This window comes from Pseudophryne corroboree, chromosome 11 (assembly GCF_028390025.1).
Source record: "Pseudophryne corroboree isolate aPseCor3 chromosome 11, aPseCor3.hap2, whole genome shotgun sequence".
NCBI lineage: Eukaryota > Metazoa > Chordata > Amphibia > Anura > Myobatrachidae > Pseudophryne > Pseudophryne corroboree.
The window spans coordinates 243,400,449-243,424,446 of record NC_086454.1 but is presented as its reverse complement, the minus strand read 5'-3'; the positions used below and the strand labels follow the sequence as shown (position 1 = coordinate 243,424,446).

At 50.4% G+C, this 23,998-nt stretch overlaps 1 long non-coding RNA gene across 1 annotated transcript in view; it reads right to left on the bottom strand.

Moving 5' to 3' along the window:
• LOC134970134 (uncharacterized) overlaps nucleotides 1-23,762 on the bottom strand; it is a 46,491-nt gene extending 22,729 nt beyond the window's left edge. Inside the window, exon 1 of the long non-coding RNA XR_010189685.1 lies at nucleotides 23,649-23,762. This is a non-coding gene — a long non-coding RNA (uncharacterized LOC134970134). The remainder of the gene's footprint in view (nucleotides 1-23,648) is intronic.
• Between the last annotated feature and the right edge of the window lie 236 nt (nucleotides 23,763-23,998).

Sequence of the window (23,998 nt, the reverse complement as noted above, 5' to 3'; positions counted from 1 at the left end):
AGGATCAAGCCCAGGGCCCCCCGGAGGGATATTATATCTTGTAGAAAGAAGGTTCTTGGTGATACCAAGTGTAGAACCAGGAGTGTTGCACAGCCGCAATAGAGGGGTCCAGACAAATGAAGGATGCGTCTACTGAGCTGAGGGGCCCGGTCCGACGTATTCGCCCCTACCGCCGTTCTTTCTGGGCTCCTTCCTCACAGCTCCCGGGTCTAATGTGGGGCAACTGCGAGTCGCAGGACCCTGTGTCGACCTCCCGCCCCGTCCAACGAGCCACCCACAGCCGCGGGCGTACTCGCAGAGGGGCCGGGGCACACAGGCTCCTCCGGTATCTACGGGTATGTCGGTGAGCAAATATTGAGTGAGGGGGGGGCCTCGTCCTCCGCTTGAGGGGGATCTGCACCCCTGGGTACGTCCCGGCTGACTCCGGACCTCAGATGTATGGGGGTGCGCCTGTTGGATTGGCCGCTCACTTTCTGACTAACAGGCAGGGGGGGGGGAGTTCCGGCCGGGCCCGCAATCTTCAGTAGCAGTACGCCGCTGGTGACTGGTAAAGGCACCCGGGGGGGAGATGCACAGCCACCTCTGTGGAGTGGACGCTGCAATTCGCTCACCTACGAGGGCCGCCGGGCGTCTCCTCCGAGCTACCGCCGCCTCGCCTCCCGTCCTCCTTCCTCCAAGATGGCCGCCGCTCGCGCTCCGGAGCGCGCGTCTCGGCTCCTATCCGATCCCGGATCTCCCCCCGCCAGCCAGCAGGGACCCCCGGGGAGTCTGTAGTGATGTCCCTGCAGGGGACAGGGTCAAGGCAGGTCCGTCCGACGTCCCGGGCAGGCCGACCACCCGGCTGGGGGGCAGTATAGAAATTTAGGCCCCGGCTTCTGGGCGACGAGTAGGCCGCAATCCGCGGGAGCCAGGAAACCGGCTCCCCGATTCCGCAGCTCGTACTCGCCACCTGCTCCAACACTATAGGAAGGTAGTCCAGGCACTTTAGGTGGAAAATAATCGCGTGGAGGCTGTGATTTTATAAAGAAACTCCCAGGTCCCTGAGAGCACACCAAAAACGCAGCCTGCTCATACAGCCTCCAGGCCACGCCCCCAACCTTTTCATTTTTGAAGTCTACAGTAAGTGGGAATGCCCTTTTCATAAACTAATGCTTATTCGCACCGCAGACACAATGAAACACCGCACAATATGGACCAGAGACACTAGGATGCGGCTTGTACCACACAATAATTAAATTTAAACACATACAAAGCTGCAGGATAAGCACAATGGAACTTGGTGTGTGAAAGAGCCATTGCCGCTGCATCATAGCACTTTCTATACAGATTCAGCTTGTTTACACCCAGATGTACACTGGGACGCATCAAGAGAGGAGGCGGGCTGTGTGCAGTATCTATCCGGGCCCCCTCCTCTCTATCCGGCAGAGCAATAGACTCTGAAAAAATGGGTGCAAGGTGTGTGGTGTGGGCCCCCCTGCACCAATCATAGATATGCAAGTGTTGCATGTCTAACTAATCAGTGCAGTGCAGTCTAAATGGTTTTGTTGCATCCAATTGCTTAATTTGTGCTACTAAGATGCACATTCAAGTGAAAAAGATGTTTAGTGCAAGCTGAGTTGCAAGGGACCTAGGCCCTCATTCAGCTGTGGTTGGAGGGACAATCACTGCTGCTTACATAGAAGCAGCAGTGATAGCACTAGCATGGTAATGCAGTAGGAGGCGTCACACCTCCTGCATGCATTACTGATCTGAGCTGCATCCATCTCTGACATTATCACCACAAGTGCTACCTAGAGCCCAGGAAATCTCCCTCCCTTGATGAAGATCCTGGGCTCGTTCCTCCCGTGCAATGGCAGCAACATTCCTCCATTTGCTACCCCCTCCCCGCCCCCAAATGGCATCAGACTGTCAATCACTGACAGACTGATGCCGTATTGGTGAAGAATGTCACAGACCTGTACTGTACATGCACAGTATAGGTCCGGTCCAAATGCAAAGTACCAAACATCAGTACTTTGCTGCATCCACATCTGAATGAGGGTTCTGGTGCACAGTGAAGGGCTGTGTGGAGCAACTGAGTCCATTGTGTATGAGGACAAATCTTTAAAGGTAAATAAAGTTTGTATGGATCTTCTGGGGTGCATATTGTCTATAAGAATCCCAAGAGGCTCTTTGAAACAGGACAAGCAGTAGGTGGGTATGTTATCCCAGCGGTCAGTATGACGGCAGTCACATGAACGACAGTGGCATCCCAACACTGACAATCCCGACATCAGACAGGGTAAGTATTCTACCCCCTCCCCCATCATCTACCCTAACCATACTGGGGTGGCAACTATGGCAAACCCTGCTGTGGTGGCGGCTATAGCTAACCCTTCAGGGGATGGTGGCTCTAGCTAATCACCCCCCTAGTACTTAAACCTAATCCCCCAGTAGTGTCTAGCCCTAATCCTCCCCTAACCATAACCCGTATCCCGATACTCAGTTTCGGGATGTTGGCTGTCAGTGTTCCGGTGCCGATCTCCTGAGTGGTGTCGGGATCCAGCATTGGTCACATGACCGCCGGCATTCGGACCACTGGGTTGCCGAATGCATCACGTTGCTCCTCCCTTGCAATGTTCCAATTATGCTGTTGAAGTTATCAGGCACTTTGGTAGACGCATTGCATTGGACACAATAATAGGTAAGCTCAATTCTGTGTTTTATTTTACCCAATTGAATGCAACTTTTTTATAGCTTTGAGTAGAGCTCTTTTTTACGTAAAATGTACATTTTATGATGCTAATACAGTTGTAAAAATGCCTGATAAAGCGTATGAAGTGTCACCAATTAGTAACCCAAAAGTAATTTGAAAAAATAACAAAAATCAAAAAAGATTGTTCTCCCAGGCATAACATAACACTTTCACGTTGCCTTTTATTAAACAGAACAGAGCATAAACGGAATATAGTGTTTTCATTTTTCTGAGTTTCGGTTACATTTCATGTTGTGTTATCAGATAAGTCATTCATTTCAATGAGTCACAAAAAGCAGAGTGCATTTCATTACATATCTCAGACCTCCCTGAATAGAAAAAGGATTTAAAACATACAGAATAAATGAATACATAAGTTTAGTGAATGTTAGAGAATTTTGCCTGCGTGTTTAAAAACATAAGTGAACTAAGTATTACATTGATTATTAAATAAATATGTTCAATGCCCTAGGATATCTCCAATGGGAGCATATGGGGTGAATTTAGTTTTGAGCAAAAAACAAAAAAACTAACAAGTATAAGACATTAATCGACCATTAACCCTTTACTAAATGCACAAAAGTCTATATAGTTGCTCTCTTGTTTCATTTCGAAGTATTAGGTATGAGAACTGCATAAAAAAAGTCAAATACACAGTAGCTCTTTTATTTTAATATGTTAAAAACTCGTTAGCCATGTTTACACTGCCAAAGAGAGGCTTGAACAATTTGACCACATCATTACAACAGTCATTGCGGAATATGAAGGATAGTTTCAACAGGTAAAGCAACCCAGTAGGATAGGGGGTGATTTGTGCTATCAACAGCCAGGGAAGTGAGTTTTACTGTATGCTTTGCATTAATGCCATTCATCTCATGATACTACTGTGCGAGTGATGCATGTAAGATTTTTGCTAGACAAATGTGTAGAGAGACGGAAGCTCTGTTTGTGATGGTTAGGGGTCAAAAGGCCAACAGTAAAAAGGTCGACAGTGTGTAGGTCAACCATAAAAGCCCGACATGCACAAGGTCGACATGTGAAAAAGTTTGACACAATGAAAATGTCAACACAGAAATGGTCGACACAAGAAAAGGTTGACTTTTGACTGTCGACCTATCATCCAAATACCGTTTGGGACATTTAAAGGTAGAAGTGTAGCGGGTTTAATAACATCACATTATTATATTCTATAACTATAACAGTCTGGTATGTCACATTTGACATTTGAACTGAAAATAAGGTTGCCCTAGGTGCAATCAACTCAGATAAACTAATTTCAAGTTTATATCTGGTATGTAGGTATTGGCGGGAAAACTCTTCAAAAAGTTGCAGGGGTGTGGACAGGACTGATGGGCAGAGCAAGAGGGCAGGGAAAAGGCATGGGAAGAGCAGTAGGGATGGAAATTGTTAGGAAAACTATTGTTTCTATCTATATTTCTCATTCAATGGTGGAGAAAATATTTGTTTATGGTGAGGAATGGATAATGCCACAGAAATAGTATTGTTTTTTCTCTGCAATATTACTATGACCCTGATGTTTTCCAGCAATTGTGGCTGCAGTGCTGTCATTGGCTGTGAGAGGTGCAGTTTGTCACTATGAGACAGTCAGCCAGAGGCTCAGCCGCAGATGCAGCACCCAGTGGTAAATATATTTGAAAGATATGAATGATGTCGTTCATAAATAAACTCTCGACATCACATAGGGCACTGATAATAGCCCTATTGGTCAAGACTCATAGTAGCTTTGTTGTAATATTAGCGCAAACGGACTTCCAGTTCCGACGGAAGTGATGTTTGCACTCGGCAGTGGAACGCATCAGCCAGCTCATTCTGGGCGGGACTGGTGCCGTTTCTACTGACTGCCTAGGGTATTTAACAGGGGCATGGGAGGCATAGTCCTCAGTCCCAATTCCCTGCTGCTGACCAGGGACGTGCAGTCAGGGGAGGCAGTGCCTCCCCTGTCATTCTCCCCTGTCATTAATGATTACAATAATATAAAGAAGATACTTATGACACATATTCTGTGTCCTAAGTATATGCTTTATATTATTGTATAAATTCTACATTTGAAAACAGGTTAAAACATTTTTTAGATGCACCGAGAGCGGTGCCTCCTGTGTATAATGGCAAAGGGACGGAAGTGGGGGGCGGGCAGGGGGCGGGGCCAAGGACAGGGCTGTAAAAGTCCATTAACAAAAACCAGTATAAGCGGCACTAGTGTGAGTGCCTCAGTGACAGGGGCGTGCTTTCAGCCCATATGAAAGCACGACCCTGTCACTGATGCAAATATGATTGGGCAAAAGAATTTGAGCTTCCCATTAGTTCCGCTGACGATCACCGGCCTGCAGCTGTTCTGACTTGGGTCGGGTCCCGCTTCCATTCATCGGGCCAGCCAGACCCTCTGAACTTCTTGTGAGTCCCTGGCCGCCTCTGCTCCCCTGACTATGCGGCCGCACAGAGCGACGGGCACTGCTGAATTCACTCCCCGCCACTCATCACCCCCAGCCCCCCCACTCACCGCCGCTCATCACCTGCAGCCCTCTCGCTCACCGCCGCTCATCACCCGCAGCCCCCCCCACTCTCTGCCGCCGCGCTCATCACCGCCGCTCATCACCCGCAGCCCTCTCGCTCACCGCCGCTCATCACCCACAGCCCCCCACTCTCCGCCGCCGCGCTCATTACCGCCGCTCATCACCCGCAGCCCTCTAGCTCACCGCCGCTCATCACCCGCAGCCCCCCCCACTCTCCGCCGCCGCGCTCATCACCGCCGCTCATCACCCGCAGCCCTCTCGCTCACCGCCGCTCATCACCCGCAGCCCCCCCACTCTCCGTCGCCGCACTCATCACCGCCGCTCATCACCCGCAGCCCCCCGCTCACCGCCGCTGCTTCATCACCAGCAGCCTCACCGCCACTGCCGCTCATCACTGCAGTGCTCAGTGCTCATCATGCCCCCGCTCATCACCCCCAGGACCCGTGCCCACCGCTCATCACCCCCAGCCCCCCCAGTCACTGCCGGCGCCGCTCATCTAGCTGACGTCATCACTCCCAGCCCCCCCTCCTCATCACATCATCACCCCTAGCCCCCCATCCCCGCTCACCGCCACTCATCACAGCTGCTCATCCACCCTAGCTCACCGCTCATCACCCCCAGCCCCCCCCTCATTACAGCAGCTCACCGCTCATCACTCCCTGCCCCCAACACATCATCACTCCCAGCCACCCCCCCCTCATTACAGCAGCTCACCGCTCATCACCCCTAGCCCCCCCAATCATCACAGCAGCTCACCGCTCATCCCCCCCATCCCCCCCAATCATCACAGCAGCTCACCGCTCATCATCCCCAGCCCCCCCAATCATCACAGCAGCTCACCGCTCATCACCCCCAGCCTCCCAATCATCACAGCAGCTCACCGCTCATCATCCCCAGCCCCCCCAATCATCACAGCAGCTCACCGCTCATCATCCCCAGCCCCCCAATCATCACAGCAGCTCACCGCTCATCATCCCCAGCCCCCCAATCATCACAGCAGCTCACCGCTCATCATCCCCAGCCCCCCCAATCATCACAGCAGCTCACCGCTCATCATCCCCAGCCCCCCCAATCATCACAGCAGCTCACCGCTCATCACCCCCGGCCCCCCAATCATCACAGCAGCTCACCGCTCATCACCCCCAGCCCCCCCAATCATCACAGCAGCTCACCGCTCATCACCCCCAGCCCCCCAATCATCACAGCAGCTCACCGCTCATCACCCCCAGCCCCCCAATCATCACAGCAGCTCACCGCTCATCATCCCCAGCCCCCCCAATCATCACAGCAGCTCACCGCTCATCATCCCCAGCCCCCCCAATCATCACAGCAGCTCACCGCTCATCATCCCCAGCCCCCCCAATCATCACAGCAGCTCACCGCTCATCATCCCCAGCCCCCCCAATCATCACAGCAGCTCACCGCTCATCATCCCCAGCCCCCCCAATCATCACAGCAGCTCACCGCTCATCATCCCCAGCCCCCCAATCATCACAGCAGCTCACCGCTCATCACCCCCAGCCCCCCAATCATCACAGCAGCTCACCGCTCATCATCCCCAGCCCCCCCAATCATCACAGCAGCTCACTGCTCATCATCCCCAGCCCCCCAATCATCACAGCAGCTCACCGTTCATCACCCCCAGCCCCACAATCATCACAGCAGCTCACCGCTCATCACCCCCAGCCCCCCAATCATCACAGCAGCTCACCGCTCATCATCCCCAGCCCCCCCAATCATCACAGCAGCTCACCGCTCATCATCCCCAGCCCCCCCAATCATCACAGCAGCTCACCGCTCATCACCCCCAGCCCCCCAATCATCACAGCAGCTCACTGCTCATCATCCCCAGCCCCCCCAATCATCACAGCAGATCACTGCTCATCACCCCCAGCCCCCCAATCATCACAGCAGCTCACCGCTCATCATCCCCAGCCCCCCCAATCATCACAGCAGCTCACTGCTCATCATCCCCAGCCCCCCCAATCATCACAGCAGCTCACCGCTCATCACCCCCAGCCCCCCCAATCATCACAGCAGCTCACTGCTCATCACCCCCAGCCCCCTCAATCATCACAGCAGCTCACCGCTCATCACCCCCAGTCCCCCAACACATCATCACTCCCAGCCACCCCCCCTCATTACAGCAGCTCACCGCTCATCACCCCCAGCCCCCCCAATCATCACAGCAGCTCACTGCTCATCATCCCCAGCCCCCTCAATCATCACAGCAGCTCACCGCTAATCACCCCCAGTCCCCCAACACATCATCACTCCCAGCCACCCCCCCTCATTGCAGCAGCTCACCGCTCATCACCCCCAGCCCCCCCAATCATCACAGCAGTTCACCGCTCATCACCCCCATCCCCCCAATCATCACAGCAGCTCACCGCTCATCATCCCCAGCCCCCCAATCATCACAGCAGCTCACCGCTCATCACCCCCAGCCCCCATCACATCATCACTCCCAGCCTACCCCCCTCATCACAGCAGCTCACCGCTCATCACCCCCAGCCCCCCATCACATCATCACCCCCAGCCCCCCCACATCATCACACCAGCTCACCGCTCATCACTCCCAGCCCCCCGTCGCATCATCACTCCCAGCCTCCCCCCCTCATCACAGCAGCTCACCGCTCATCACTCCCAGCCTCCCCACGCTCACCACCGCTCATCATAGCAGCTCACTACTCATCACCCCCAGCCCGCTCACCGACGCTCATCACAGCTGCTCACTGACCATCACCCCCCCGCTCAGCGCCGCTCATCACCCCCAGCTCACCGCCGCTTACTGCTCACAACCTCCACCACCACCCCGCTCATCACCCCTAGCTCACCGTCGCTCACTGCTAATCACCTGCACCCCCTCCCCCGATTAGCGCCGCTCATCCCCCGACCAGCGCCCGCATGCGCCTCCAGCAGGAACATCAAGGCGGACCCCGGATCAGCGCCTGCACTTGCCTCCAAGCAGGGTCATCCAGTCGGACCCCAGACCAGCGCCCGCATGTGCCTCCAGCAGGGAATTCCAGTCGGACCCCGAACCAGCGCACATACGCGCCCCGGCAGGGACATCCAGTTGGACTCCAAGGGGCTCATTTCGGACCAGTGCGGACAAACACCTCCGGCAACGGAGAGTCCGTAAGTAACACACTATAAAGGTATCCATTTGAAGAAACAACATATATATTGGTGGGTAAAGTAAAACACACACTAGCGTTTCTACCCACTCCATCCTATTTTATTTTATTTGTCTCAATAATCTACTCTATTCTCTCCACTCTGAATCTTCAGTTACTCTTTTTTATACTATTTGTCCATATATGTGAATACCGGTACTAGGATTTTTAATACAACAAACATTCATGTTATATTTATTATGTGTATTTATTTTTTATAAATAAAATTAATCAGTTTATTTTAAAATATACATAATAGGCCCTACACATTAGGCGATGTGCCGCCGAGGTGCCCGACGGCCGATACAGCCAACGGGCGACCCAGCGGGGGCAGTGACGGGGGGAGTGAAGTTTCTTCACTCCCCCCGTCACCCGGCTCCATAGACGTGCAGGCAAATATGGACGATCTCGTCCATATTGGCCTGCATGCACAGCCAACATGTCACCAGCGATGAACGAGCACGGGGCCGCGCATCGTTCATCGCTTGTGACTCCACACTGCACGATATGAACGTTATCTCGTTCATTAATGAACAAGATCGTTCATATCGTGTAGTGATGTCGGCCAGTGTGTAGGGCCCATAAGGCTCTTCTGTGGTGTAATGTGTATAAGTGTCTCTTCTGTGGTGTGACTTGTATAAGCGGCTATTCTGTGGTCTATCGTGTATCAGCAGATCTTCTGTGGTGTACCGCTCCTGATAGGCTGCCGGTCCGCAGCAGATTTGAAATAGTAGTGCTGCAGTCATAAGAGCCGCAGTGCTGCCGCCCTCTGCCTCCTCCTCGCTACACCTCCACGACCCTCAGCCGCCGCCGCCCTCTTTCACTACACCTCTGCCTCTTCCGCACCAATGCTGACCACAGCCTCCACATCCACCGCACCGCAGACCACAGCTTTCTTAGCACCTCCACTGGTAAATAGGTATCCTTACCCTGCTGCCTTTCTCTCTCCCTACTCCCTACTGTATGCCCTTGCTGTCCCTCTCTCTGTCACTCTCACTGTCCCTATGTCCCTGCTGTCACTTTCCCTGTCCCTCTTTCACTCTCCCTGTCCCTGCTGTCACTCTCCCTGAATTTTTTCTCATTCCATGTGGCATAATATGAATTTTGGCTCATATTGGGGGTAATTCCAAGTTGATCGCAGCAGGATTTTTGATAGCAATTGGGCAAAACCATGTGCACTGCAGGGGAGGCAGATATAACATGTGCAGAAAGAGTTAGATTTGGGTGGGTTATTTTATTTCTGTGCAGGGTAAATACTGGCTGCTTTATTTTTACACTGCAAATTAGATTGCAGATTGAACACACCCCAACCAAATCTAACTCTCTCTGCACATGTTATATCTGCCTCCCCTGCAGTGCACATGGTTTTGCGCAATTGCTAACAAAAATCCTGCTGCGATCAACTTGGAATTACCCCCATTGTGTGCTATAATGTGAATTTTGGCTCATTCTGTGTGCTATAATGTGAATTTCGGCTCATACCGTGTGCTATAATGTGAATTTCAGCTCATACTGTGTGCTGTAATGTGAATTTCGGCTCAGTCAGTGTGCTATAATGTGAATTTTGGCTCATTCTGTGTGGTATAATGTGAATTTTGGCTCATTCTGTGTGGTATAATGTGAATTTCGGCTCATAACGTGTGATATAATGTGAATTTCGGCTCATTCTGTGTGCTATAATGTGAATTTTGGCTCATTCTGTGTGCTGTAATGTGAATTTCCGCACATACTGTGTGGTATAATGTGAAATGGGCACCAGTACTAGACAGTATAAAGGGTCCTACTATTGTGGTGTATAAGGAGTATATGGTGTGGTAAACTACACTGAAGGATACGCCCTCTTGTGAGTGACCATGCCCCCTTATCCAGGGCGTACGTGCCTTCGGTGTGCACATAATTGCAACCTTCACTTTTCCATATCCCCACTTCAACCACTGTGAGGGATGGTATTAGAATCGTGGCGCTTGAGATGACGATGGTTAGAATACCGAAAACTGTTAGGTTATTACCCTAACCATCCCTGCCTGCAGCTTGTTCCTAAACTGTGCTAGGTAGAGCGCACTCCTAAACTGGTACTGCTGGCCAGGGATGACTCTGCTTGTCTCCAGCCTCCACCACAAGCAGAGCTCGCTGACTACTTTTAGCAGCCGTGCAAATGCATTGTCGCCGCCCACTGGGGAGTGTATTTTAGCTTTGCAGAAGTGCGAACGCCAGAGTGCCTGCAAAATCATTTTGTGCAAAACAAGACCAGCCCTGAAGTTACTCTTCGTGTGCATTGATTCTAACAATGGAGGGACGGGTTTTGACGTCACATACCCGCCCAGCGAACACCCGGCCATGCCTATGTTTTTTCTGCCACGCCTGCGTTTTTCCGAGCACTCCCTGAAAATGGTCAGTTGACACCCACAAACACCCACTTTCTGTCAATCTCCTTGCGGCCGGCTGTGCAATTGGAATTGTCGCTAGAACCAGTGCAAAACCACAATGGACTTTGTACCCGTACGATGCACCTGCACATTGCGATGCATATGCATGCGCATAAATGCCGATTTTTAGCCTGATCGCTGTGCTGCGAACAACGGCAGCTAGCGATCAACTCGGAATGACCCCCATAGTACTATGGATTGTATGAGGAAGGGGGCTCCAAATCGGTGTGTTGCTTAGGGCTCCGTGAGGTCTAAACTCGCATCTGGCAGTGGCCATAGCGACAGCTTTAGTGGGCATGCCTCACCAGCCACTGACCTCACTGCACGCCACTGCTGCTGACTGCTGTTATCTTTGACACATATGACTACGTTGCTGCACCTTGAAAAAGGTCCTGGTTTGGACTGAAACGTCGGTAAACTTGTAACTATTTGGAACTATGAGATGATTTTTTTTCTTCATTTTTTTCTTTAATAAATTATCTCTGTGTATTATTATCATAGAAGTCTGGAGAGTGCTATCATTTTCACTATTGTGAAAAACACTGCACTGTACTACGGGTCCTTCCCCTATGTAGGTTGGACTCTGATTTGGCACCCCAGTGGTTATCTAGGTTGTGCTCCGGTGCCTCCAGTAAGCATAGAGTATATAAGAGGCAAAGAAGGCTGCGGCACTCAGAGACTTAAATCATTGAAGCAGTGTATTAGAAATAACACATGGTGTCCAACGTTTCGGGGTCGACACACCCCTTTGTCAAGGAAAAACAACAGTGAAAACAGTGAGATGACACTTACCTATATACCCCGTAGAAGCCCGCCAAGTGGAAAAGCGCCTCTCGGAGTTCCGTTCCCTGAGCTCGGTTCCGGCGCGCACCACGCGCGTCATCGATGACGTGGGGCCGGGTTGCCAAGGTGACACTGACGCCCGGCTCCCCTGACATCTCGCGCTGGAAAAACAAAGCGTGTAAAAACTACAGTGCCCGAAATAGAAAAGCCCGGAGATAAGGGTGATTGCATGCAGTGCGCAGGATGCCTACTGCAGCAGTTTGCATCCACATTGGTGGATGGAGCGAGACATGATGTCCCAGATGTGCTCAATTGGATTCAGGTCTGGGGAACGGGCGGGCCAGTCCATAGCATCAATGCCTTCGTCTTGCAGGAACTGCTGACACACTCCAGCCACATGAGGTCTAGCATTGTCTTGCATTAGGAGGAACCCAGGGCCAACCGCACCAGGATATGGTCTCACAAGGGGTCTGAGGATCTCATCTCGGTACCTAATGGCAGTCAGGCTACCTCTGGCGAGCACATGGAGGGCTGTGCGGCCCAACAAAGAAATGCCACCCCACACCATTACTGACCCACTGCCAAACCGGTCATGCTGGAGGATGTTGCAGGCAGCAGAACGTTCTCCTTGGCGTCTCCAGACTCTGTTACGTCTGTCACATGTGCTCAGTGAGAACCTGCTTTCATCTGTGAAGAGCACAGGGCGCCAGTGGCGAATTTGCCAATCTTGGTGTTCTCTGGCAAATGCCAAACGTCCTGCACAGTGTTGGGCTGTAAGCACAACCCCCACCTGTGGACGTCGGGCCCTCATACCACCTTCATGGAGTCTGTTTCTGATCGTTTGAGTAGACACATGCACATTTGTGGCTTGCTGGAGGTCATTTTGCAGGGCTCTGGCAGTGCTCCTCCTGTTCCTCCTTGCACAAAGGCGGAGGTAGCGGTCCTGCTGCTGGGTTGTTGCCCTCCTACGGCCTCCTTCACGTCTCCTGATGTACTGGCCTGTCTCCTGGTAGCGCCTCCATGCTCTGGACACTACGCTGACAGACACAGCAAACCTTCTTACCACAGCTCGCATTTATGTGCCATCCTGGATGAGCTGCACTACCTGATCCACTTGTGTGGGTTGTAGGGAGGTCATACAGGCACGTGGAGGCCACACACACTACTGAGCCTCATTTTGACTTGTTTTAAGGACATTACATCAAAGTTGGATCAGCCTGTAGTGTGTTTTTCCACTTTAATTTTGAGGGTGACTCCAAATCCAGACCTCCATGGGTTAATAAATTTGATTTCCATTGATAATTTTTGTGTGATTTTGTTGTCAGCACATTCAACTATGTAAAGAACAAAGTATTTAATAAGAATATTTCATTAATTCAGATCTATGATTTGTTATTTTAGTGTTCCCTTTATTTTTTTGAGCAGTGTATTATGCTCCTTAAAGAAGAAAAAGGTTTTTCTTATATATAAATATATTTACTCTATACATATAAGCCATAAAAAATATTCCCTCATACCAATATTTCTAGTAAACAACAAGTGCCTTATAAAATAGGGCCATTATACCTTAATTAATCAGTTATTGATTTTACATTAGTAGATTATTTGTAAACAATTCGGAAAATACAGATATTTATGTCAGTTATTCCATACAAAGTAAGTGCTAAATCACATTATTAACATATATTTCTAATAAGCAACAAGTGCCTCATAAAATAGGACCATTATATCTTATTTAATCAGCTATTAATTTTGCAATAGTAGATTATTTGTTAACAATTCAGAAAATACAGATATTTATATCAATTATTTCATGCAAAGTAAGTGCTAAATCACATTATTAACATATGAAATAGAACTTTTAACCATAGTCAAGATGGACAAACCAAGCAATAATACTCACAAACTCCAAAGAGGTGCATGGATCAACAGGCTAGATAATGGCTTAATGCCCAGTTGACTATTTATACTTCATGGGTATGATGTCATTTCCTCCATGCATCCAAACAAGAATTGGTGAACTCTATGGCCCTCATTCCGAGTTGTTCGCTCGGTATTTTTCATCGCATCGCAGTGAAAATCCGCTTAGTACGCATGCGCAATGTTCGCACTGCGACTGCGCCAAGTAACTTTACTATGAAGAAAGTATTTTTACTCACGGCTTTTTCTTCGCTCCGGCGATCGTAATGTGATTGACAGGAAATGGGTGTTACTGGGCGGAAACACGGCGTTTCAGGGGCGTGTGGCTGAAAACGCTACCGTTTCCGGAAAAAACGCAGGAGTGGCCGGAGAAACGGTGGGAGTGCATGGGCGAACGCTGGGTGTGTTTGTGACGTCAACCAGGAACGACAAGCACTGAAATGATCGCACAGGCAGAGTAAGTCTGGAGCTACTCTGAAACTGCTAAGTAGTTAGTAATCGCATTATTGCGAATACATCGGTCGCAATTTTAAGAAGCTAAGATTCACTCCCAGTAGGCGGCGGCTTAGCGTGTGTAACTCTGCTAAATTCGCCTTGCGACCGATCAACTCGGAATGAGGGCCTATGTTTGGGATTCTGGGGGACATGTACTAAGTAGTGATAAAAGTGGAGAAGTGAGCCAGTGGAGAAATTGCCCATGGCAACCAATCAGCATTGATGTAACATTTCTAATTTGCATACTATACAATTGTATGGAGCAGATGATTTGTTGCCATGGGAAATTTCTCCACTGGCTCACTTCTCCACTGTTATCACTACTTAGTACATGTCCCCCTAAGCATTATATCTAATATCTCTTCTGGAATAACTCTCCTAATGTAGCTATGGATTTATATAATAAAACGGGTTCTCAACTGAAGTTTTTAAATGGTTTATGTGATTAACAGGGTAATTACCCAGAATCCATCTCAGGTATCCTGACTCTATTCAGTTATCAAAGACCCTTGGTACATTCAACATCAGAATTGGCCTACATCCACAGTTCTGAAGTGAATATCAGTATTGCATATACTAGCGCACTTGGATAATTTCTTGTCTTTATATATATAAGTATTCAAGATATAAGAAAGTATTCAAGTTTTTACTAAAAAATATCATGTCACAAACATTTAAGTAAAAGGTAATCAGCTTCAGTATTACGCTGACAATCCAGATAGTCCAGCGTCCATGGTTTGGTCCATTGTCTGTGTGTGCCGGAGATTCTTCCAGCGGCACCTGGTATCTTGCAGTGACAGTGGCTTGCCGGTGTTGGCTTCCCGGAGGCTATACCCAGCGTAACACTGAAGCCAGTGGCGGAACTAGGGAGCGGTGGGCCCAGGTGCGACAAAATTCTTTGCCCCCCCCCCCTTCATCCCATCCAAGTCCACCCCCTCACCCCTGGAGAGGATCTGGTGAGGGGGACCTGCTCAGGGCCAGAGAAATGGATACCTCGCAACAGTGCCGTAACTAGACATTTTAGCACTGTGTGCAAGAAACGGCATCAGAGCCCCACCCTTGCATGCAAAACAGGGGCAGTGTGCGCCGTAGATGCGCGCAAAAATACATAGTGGCGTGGCTTCGTGGGGAAGGGGTGTGGCCACAAAATAATACCAGTTCATAAAACGGTGCACAGTAGTCTCCATTATTCAAATTACGCCGCACAGTAGCACCGCTACACCAGGTAGAGACCCTTTTACACCTTACGGCGGACAGATTCCTCTTTTTACACATTACAGCAGACAACGTCTCCTTTTTACACATTACGGCAGACAGCGTCCCCTTTTTACACATAACGGCAGACAGCGTGCCGTTTTTACACATAGCGGCAGACAGCGTGCACTTTTTACACATAACGGCAGACAGCGTCCCCTTTTTACACATAACGGCAGACAGCGTGCCCTTGTTACACATAGCGGTAGACAGCGTACACTTTTTACACATAACGGCAGACAGCGTGCCCTTGTTAAACATAGCGGCAGACAGCGTACACTTTTTACACATAACGGCAGACAGCGTGCCCTTTTTATACATAACGGCAGACAGAGTGCCCTTTCTACACATAACGGCAGACAGCGTCCCATTTTTACACATTACGGCAGACAGCGTGCCCTTGTTACACATTACGGCAGACAGCGTCCCCCTTTTACACATTACGGCAGGTAGATTCCCCCTTTTTACACATTGCGGCAGACAGCGTCCCCTTTTGACACATCACGGCAGACAGATTCCCCCTTTTTACACATCACGTCAGGCAGATTCCCCCTTTTTACACATTGCGGCAAAGATTCCCCCTTTTTACACATCACGTCAGGCAGTTTCCCCCTTTTTACACATTGCGGCAGACAGATTCCCCCTTTTTACACATTGCGGCAGGAAGATTCCCCCTTTTTACACATCACGTCAGGCAGATACCCCCTTTTTACACATTGCGGCAAAGATTCCCCCTTTTTACACATTATGGCAGGAAGATTCCCCCTTTTTACACATTACGGCATGCAGATTCCCCCTTTTTACACATTGCAGCAGGCAGATTCCCCCTTTTTACACATTACGTCAGGCAGATTCCCCCTTTTTACACATTACGTCAGGCAGATTCCCCCTTTTTACACATTGCGGCAAAGATTCCCCCTTTTTACACATCACGTCAGGCAGTTTCCCCCTTTTTACACATTGCGGCAGACAGATTCCCCCTTTTTACACATTGCGGCAGGAAGATTCCCCCTTTTTACACATCACGTCAGGCAGATACCCCCTTTTTACACATTGCGGCAAAGATTCCCCTTTTTACACATTATGGCAGGCAGATTCCCCCTTTTTACACATTGCGGCAGGCAGATTCCCCCTTTTTACACATAGCGGCAGACAGTCCCCCTTTTTGCACATGGAAAGAAAGAAAGAAAGAAAGAAAGAAAGAAAGAAAGAAAGAAAGAAAGAAAGAAAGAAAGAAAGAAAGAATTATACTTACCCTCTCCGCTGGCTCAAGCTCCTCGGTGCAGCTTCTGGCAGATCACGATTCCCGGGCAGGAGAGAAGGAGGAGGAGGGAGGTGGAGGAGAGAGCCGCAGCAGCGCTGTGTTATTGGTGGAGGCGCTGCTGCTGTTGTCCCTCTGCTTCACTATAGGCTGTTCTCGGAAGACAGCCTATAGTGAAGCAGAGGGACAGCAACAGCAGCGCCTCTACCAGTAGCAAAGCGCTGCTGCGGCTCCCTCCTCCACCTCCCTCCTCCTCCTTCTCCCCTGTAAAGCTGCGCTCCTCTCCTCTCTGTCCGGGTGGCTGTGTGCTGCAGGCAGCGGTTGCCCGCAGCACACAGCAGCATGTAATGAGTCAGTTTGACTCATTACATGCTTTGGGCCCCTGGACAGTGGAGGGCCCCAGTGCAACGCACTGGTTGCACTGGCGGTAATTCCGCCTCTGACTGAAGCTGATTATTACCTTTTACTTAAATGTATGTGAGTGGATATTTTTTAGTAAAAACTTGAATACTTTATATTAGTGATGTGCACCGGAAATATTTCGGGTTTTGTGTTCTGGTTTTGGGTTCGGTTCCGCGGCCGTGTTTTGGGTTCGAACGCGTTTTGGCAAAACCTCACCGAATTTTTTTTGTCGGATTCGGTTGTGTTTTGGATTCGGGTGTTTTTTTCAAAAAACCCTAAAAAACAGCTTAAATCATAGAATTTGGGGGTCATTTTGATCCCATAGTATTATTAACCTCAATAACCATAATTTACACTCATTTCCAGTCTATTCTGAACACCTCAAACCTCACAATATTATTTTTAGTCCTAAAATTTGCACCGAGGTCGCTGGATGGCTAAGCTAAGCGACGCTAGTGGCCGACACAAACACCTGGCCCATCTAGGAGTGGCACTGCAGTGTCACGCAGGATGGCCCTTCAAAAAAATACTCCCCAAACAGCACATGACGCAAAGAAAAAAAGAGGCGCAATGAGGTAGCTGTGTGACTAAGCTAAGCGATCCAAGTGGCCGACACAAACACCTGGCCCATCTAGGAGTGGCACTGCAGTGTCACGCAGGATGGCCCTTCAAAAAAATACTCCCCAAACAGCACATGACGCAAAGAAAAAAAGAGGCACAATGAGGTAGCTGTGTGACTAAGCTAAGCGACCCTAGTGGCCGACACAAACACCTGGCCCATCTAGGAGTGGCACTGCAGTGTCAGGCAGGATGGCCCTTCAAAAAAATACTCCCCAAACAGCACATGACGCAAAGAAAAAAAGAGGCACAATGAGGTAGCTGTGTGACTAAGCTAAGCGACCCAAGTGGCCGACACAAACACCTGGCCCATCTAGGAGTGGCACTGCAGTGTCACGCAGGATGGCCCTTCAAAAAAATACTCCCCAAACAGCACATGACGCAAAGAAAAAAAGAGGCGCACTTGCAGGGGGCGTGCAAATGGTGGAAGGCGCTAGCTCTTCCCGTCCAGTGTTGGGAAGGTCAGGCATCGCAAACGACACAATTGGACTCTCCTTGGGGATTTGTGATTTCGAAGAATGCACAGTTCTTTGCTGTGCTTTTGCCAGCTTAAGTATTTTCTCTTTTCTAGCGAGAGGATGAGTGCTTCCATCCTCATGTGAAGCTGAACCACTAGCCATGAACATAGGCCAGGGCCTCAGCCGTTCCTTGCCACTCCGTGTCGTAAATGGCATATTGGCAAGTTTACGCTTCTCCTCAGACGCTTTTAATTTTGATTTTTGGGTCATTTTACTGATCTTTTGTGTTTTGGATTTTACATGCTCTTTACTATGACATTGGGCATCGGCCTTGGCAGACGACGTTGATGGCATTTCATGACTAGTGTCAGCAGCTTCAGCACGAGGTGGAAGTGGATCTTGATCTTTCCCTATTTTTTAACCTCCACATTTTTGTTCTCCATATTTTAATGCGCACAACTAAAAGCCACCACAGGTATACAATGTAGATGATGGATAGTATAGTATTATATTACTTATGGACGACGAGTGCACTGACGACACGGCACAGAAGTGCCGTGGCCTACCGTACTGCTTATATATATATATATATATATATATAATATACTGTATAATATAATAACGGACCTGGTGGACACTGTCAGCAGACTGCTAAACTAGTATGAAGAAAAAAAAAGCCACCACAGGTATACAATGTAGATGGATGGATAGTATAGTATTATATTACTTATGGACGACGAGTGCACTGACGACACAGAGGTAGGTACAGCCGTGGCCTACCGTACTGCGTACATATATATAATATACTGTATAATATAATAACGGACCTGGCGGACACTGTCAGCAGACTGCTAAACTAGTATGAAGAAAAAAAAAGATACCACAGGTATACAATGTAGATGGATGGATAGTATAGTATTATATTACTTATGGACGACGAGTGCACTGACGACACAGAGGTAGGTACAGCCGTGGCCTACCGTACTGCTTATATATATAATATACTGTATAACGGACCTGGTGGACACTGTCAGCAGACTGCTAAACTAGTATGAAGAAAAAAAAAAGCCACCACAGGTATACAATGTAGATGGATGGATAGTATAGTATTATATTACTTATGGACGACGAGTGCACTGACGACACAGAGGTAGGTACAGCCGTGGCCTACCATACTGCTTATATACATAATATACTGTATAACGGACCTGGTGGACACTGTCAGCAGACTGCTAAACTAGTATGAAGGGAAAAAAAGCCACCACAGGTATACAATGTAGATGGATGGATAGGATAGTATTATATTACTTATGGATGACGAGTGCACTGACGACACAGAGGTAGGTACAGCCGTGGCCTACCGTACTGCTTATATATATATAATATACTGTATAATATAATAACGGACCTGGTGGACACTGTCAGCAGACTGCTAAACTAGTATGAAGAAAAAAAAAGCCACCACAGGTATACAATGTAGATGGATGGATAGTATAGTATTATATTACTTATGGACGACGAGTGCACTGACGACACAGAGGTAGGTACAGCCGTGGCCTACCGTACTGCTTATATATATAATATACTGTATAATGGACCTGGTGGACACTGTCAGCAGACTGCTAAACTAGTATGAAGAAAAAAAAAGCCACCACGGGTATACAATGTAGATGGATGGATAGTATAGTATTATATTACTTATGGACGACGAGTGCACTGACGACACAGAGGTAGGTACAGCCGTGGCCTACCGTACTGCTTATATATATATAATATACTGTATAATATAATAACGGACCTGGTGGACACTGTCAGCAGACTGCTAAACTAGTATGAAGAAAAAAAAAGCCACCACAGGTATACAATGTAGATGGATGGATAGTATAGTATTATATTACTTATGGACAACGAGTGCACTGACGACACCGAGGTAGGTACAACCGTGGCCTACCGTACTGCTAGATATATATAAAATAAATACAATATACTGTATAATAAATAATAACGGACCTGGTGGACACTGTCAGCAGACTGCTAAACTAGTATGAAGAAAAAAAAAGCCACCACAGACAGGAGTGTTTTTCAGGCAGACAAACGTATACTGGACTGGTGGTCACTGTCAGCAAAACTGTGCACTGTACTCCTGCTATAACTGCTCCCCAGTCCCCACAATTAGGCAGTGTGAGCAGTGCACTCAGCACAGATATATCATGCAGCAGTGCAGCACACTGAGTGAGCACAGATATGGTGGAGCGTTTTTTTCAGGCAGAGAAACAAACAAAGGATTAAACTCACTGGTGGTATAATCAAAACCCTGCACTGCACTCCCTAACAGCTGCTCCCCGTCCCCAATCCTCCCCACAATTATAAGTAAGTCACTCAGTCTTTATACTCAGTCTTTTTCTACTATAACGGAGAGGACGCCAGCCACGTCCTCTCCCTATCAATCTCAATGCACGTGTGAAAATGGCGGCGACGCGCGGCTCCTTATATAGAATCCAAATCTCGCGAGAATCCGACAGCGGGATTATGACATTCGGACGCGCTCGGGTTAACCGAGCAAGGCGGGAGGATCCGAGTCGCTCGGACCCGTGAAAAAAAAGGTGAAGTTCGGGCGGGTTCGGATCCCGAGGATCCGAACCCGCTCATCACTACTTTATACTCATACTTACACACTCCATTCTTTCTGTTTTTACATGTGCCCGAGGAGCTACTGATTTGGCTCCTAAAGAAGGAAGCTGCATGCTACATGGTTGGGACTAACCAGCACTACTAACCCCAAAAAGGAACTGAAGATATATAGAGCACAGTGGCGTGCGGTGAGGTCAGTGGCTGGTGAGGCACTGTAGCCACAATGTTCACCGTGTCCCGCTGATACCCGCTACCAACCCCAAGACGATGAATGCTACCGCTGTTGTCCCTGTGTGCGCCAAAGGTACACGTGCTCCCGGAAAAGTGAGTGTGGTCTTGAAATGAGGGTGTAGACTCACAACAAGGGGCGTGGTCATATGTGTAGGAGAGGGTGAGGCCTTGGAAAGGAAAAAGGTGATAGGGGAGATCTGGTGATGGGGAGACAGTGAAGCAGGTGAGATGCAGTAGGTGACAGGGAGAGAGTGTTGGAGAGAGGCAGTGGGTGACAGAGAGAGGGTGACAGGTAAAGGGTGATGGAGAGAGGCAGTGGGTGATAGGGAGAGGATGACAGCAGTGGGTGACAGGAAGAGGGTAATACCAGGGAGACGGTGACAGCAGTGGGTGACATCAGGGAGAGGGTGGTACTAAGGAGAGGGTGATGGAGAGAGGCAGTGGGTGATGGAGAAATGCCAGGGAGATGCTGGCGGTGATGTCATGGAGAGGATGTCAGGGAGAGGGTGACGCGAGTGGGTGATAGCAGTGGGTCACAGGGAGAGGTTAACATCATGGTGAGGATGACAGCAGTGACAGGGAGAGGGTGACAGCAGTGGTTGAAAGAGAGAAGGTAACAGCAATGGTTGACAGGGAGGTGACAGTAGTGTGTAATGCTAGGGAGAGGGTGATGCCAGGAAGAAGGTGAGAGGGAGAAGGTGACAGCAGTCGGTGCCAGATGTAGGTGACAGGGAGATGGTGACACCAAAGAGAGGGTGACAGGAAGAGGGTGACACCAGGGAAATGGTGACAGCAGTAGGTGACAGGGAGAAGGTGATAGGGAGCGGGTGACAGGGAGAGGGTTATGCCAGGGAGCGGGTGACAGGGAGAGAGTGACAGGGAGCGGGTGACAGGGTTAAAGTGATGCCAGGGAGTGGGTGACAGGGAGCTTGTGACAGGGAGCGGGTGACAGGGAGAGGGTGATGCCAGGGAGCGGGTGACAGGGAGAGGGTGACGCCAGGGAAATGGTGACAGCAGTAGGTGACAGGGAGAAGGTGATAGGGAGAGGGTGACAGGGAGCTTGTGACAGGGAGCGGGTGACAGGGAGCGGGTGACAGGGAGAGGGTTATGCCAGGGAGCGGGTGACAGGGAGAGAGTGACATGGAACAGGTGACAGGGAGAGAGTGACAGGGAGCGGGTGACAAGGAGCTTGTGACAGGGAGCTTGTGACAGGGAGCGGGTGACAGGGAGAAAGTGACAGGGAGCGGGTGACAGGGTGAGAGTGATGCCAGGGAGTTTGTGACAGGGAGCGGGTGACAGGGAGCGGGTGACAGGGAGAGGGTGATGCCAGGGAGCGGGTGACAGGGAGAGGGTGACAGGGAGAGGGTGACGCCAGGGAAATGGTGACAGCAGTAGGTGACAGGGAGAAGGTGATAGGGAGAGGGTGACAGGGAGCGGGTGACAGGGAGCGGGTGATGCCAGGGAGTGGGTGACAGGGAGCTTGTGACAGGGAGCTTGTGACAAGGAGCGGGTGACAGGGAGAGGGTGATGCTAGGGAGCGGGTGACAGGGAGAAGGTGACAGGGAGCGGGTGACAGGGAGCTTGTGACAGGGAGCGGGTGACAGGGAGAGGGTGACAGGGAGAGGGTGACACTAGGGAAATGGTGACAGCAGTAGGTGACCGGGAGAAGGTGATAGGGAGAGGGTGACAGGGAGCGGGTGACAGGGAGCGGGTGATGCCAGGGAGTGGGTGACAGGGAGCTTGTGACAGGGAGCTTGTGACAAGGAGCGGGTGACAGGGAGAGGGTGATGCTAGGGAGCGGGTGACAGGGAGAAGGTGACAGGGAGCGGGTGACAGGGAGCTTGTGACAGGGAGCGGGTGACAGGGAGAGGGTGACAGGGAGAGGGTGACACTAGGGAAATGGTGACAGCAGTAGGTGACCGGGAGAAGGTGACAGGGAGCGGGTGACAGGGAGCGGGTGACAGGGAGCTTGTGACAGGGAGCGGGTGACAGGGAGAGGGTGACAGGGTGAGGGTGATGCCATGGAGCGGGAGACAGGGAGAGGGTGATGCCAGGGAGCGGGTGACAGGGAGAGGGTGACGCCAGGGAAATGGTGACAGCAGTAGGTGACAGGGAGAAGGTGATAGGGAGAGGGTGACAGGGAGCTTGTGACAGGGAGCTTGTGACAGGGAGCGGGTGACAGGGAGAGGGTGACAGGGAGTGGGTGACAGGGAGAGGGTGACAGGGTGAGGGTGATGCCAGGGAGCGGGTGACAGGGAGAGGGTGACAGGGAGAGGGTTATGCCAGGGAGCGGGTAACAGGGTGTGGGTGATGCCAGGGAGCTTGTGACAGGGAGCTTGTGACAGGGAGCGGGTGACAGGGAGAGAGTGACAGGGAGAGAGTGACAGGAAGAGGGTGACAGGGAGAGGGTGACAGGGAAAGGGTGATGCTAGGGAGTGGGTGACAGGAAGCGGGTGACAGGGAGAGGCTGACAGGGTGAAGGTGACAGGAAGCGGATGACAGTGAGAGGGTGACAGGGTGAGGGTGATGCCAGGGAGCGGGACAGGGAGGGGGTGATAGGAGGGAGAGTCCACTCTGCTGGAGGTATAGCATACAACAGTACAGCCCTGAGCCTTGAGTCCCTGATACAGCAGGGGAGAGCTCAGCACATTGCAGACTGAAGTACTCCCCCCCCCCCCCCCCCCCCCCCTTCCTACTGCCCCCGCCGGTTACTGAGGAATTAGCAAACCTGTTGGATGTGGTGGGGCTCCTCATCCTCTCCTGCACTTTCTAGCCCAGCTTGCCATGTTTAGGGCTGCGCAGGCTGGTCAGTGCACCAGCTGGATGCCTGAGCCGACAAAGGGGCGTGGCCACGGGTCCGTGATTAGGCCACGCCCCCGAACTGTTTCCTGACAGCTGCTCCATCCAATATCTGGCTTGTCCTGCGGTCCGATGCTCACAGCCGCCCCCCCCCCCCTCCCCCCCGAATTTGCCCAATCACGTCAGTGTTAGTGACAGGGGTGTGCTTTCATATGAGCATGAAAGCACACCCCTGTCAAAGCGGCACTTCTAGTGAGTGCCGCTTCTGCTGCTTTTTTG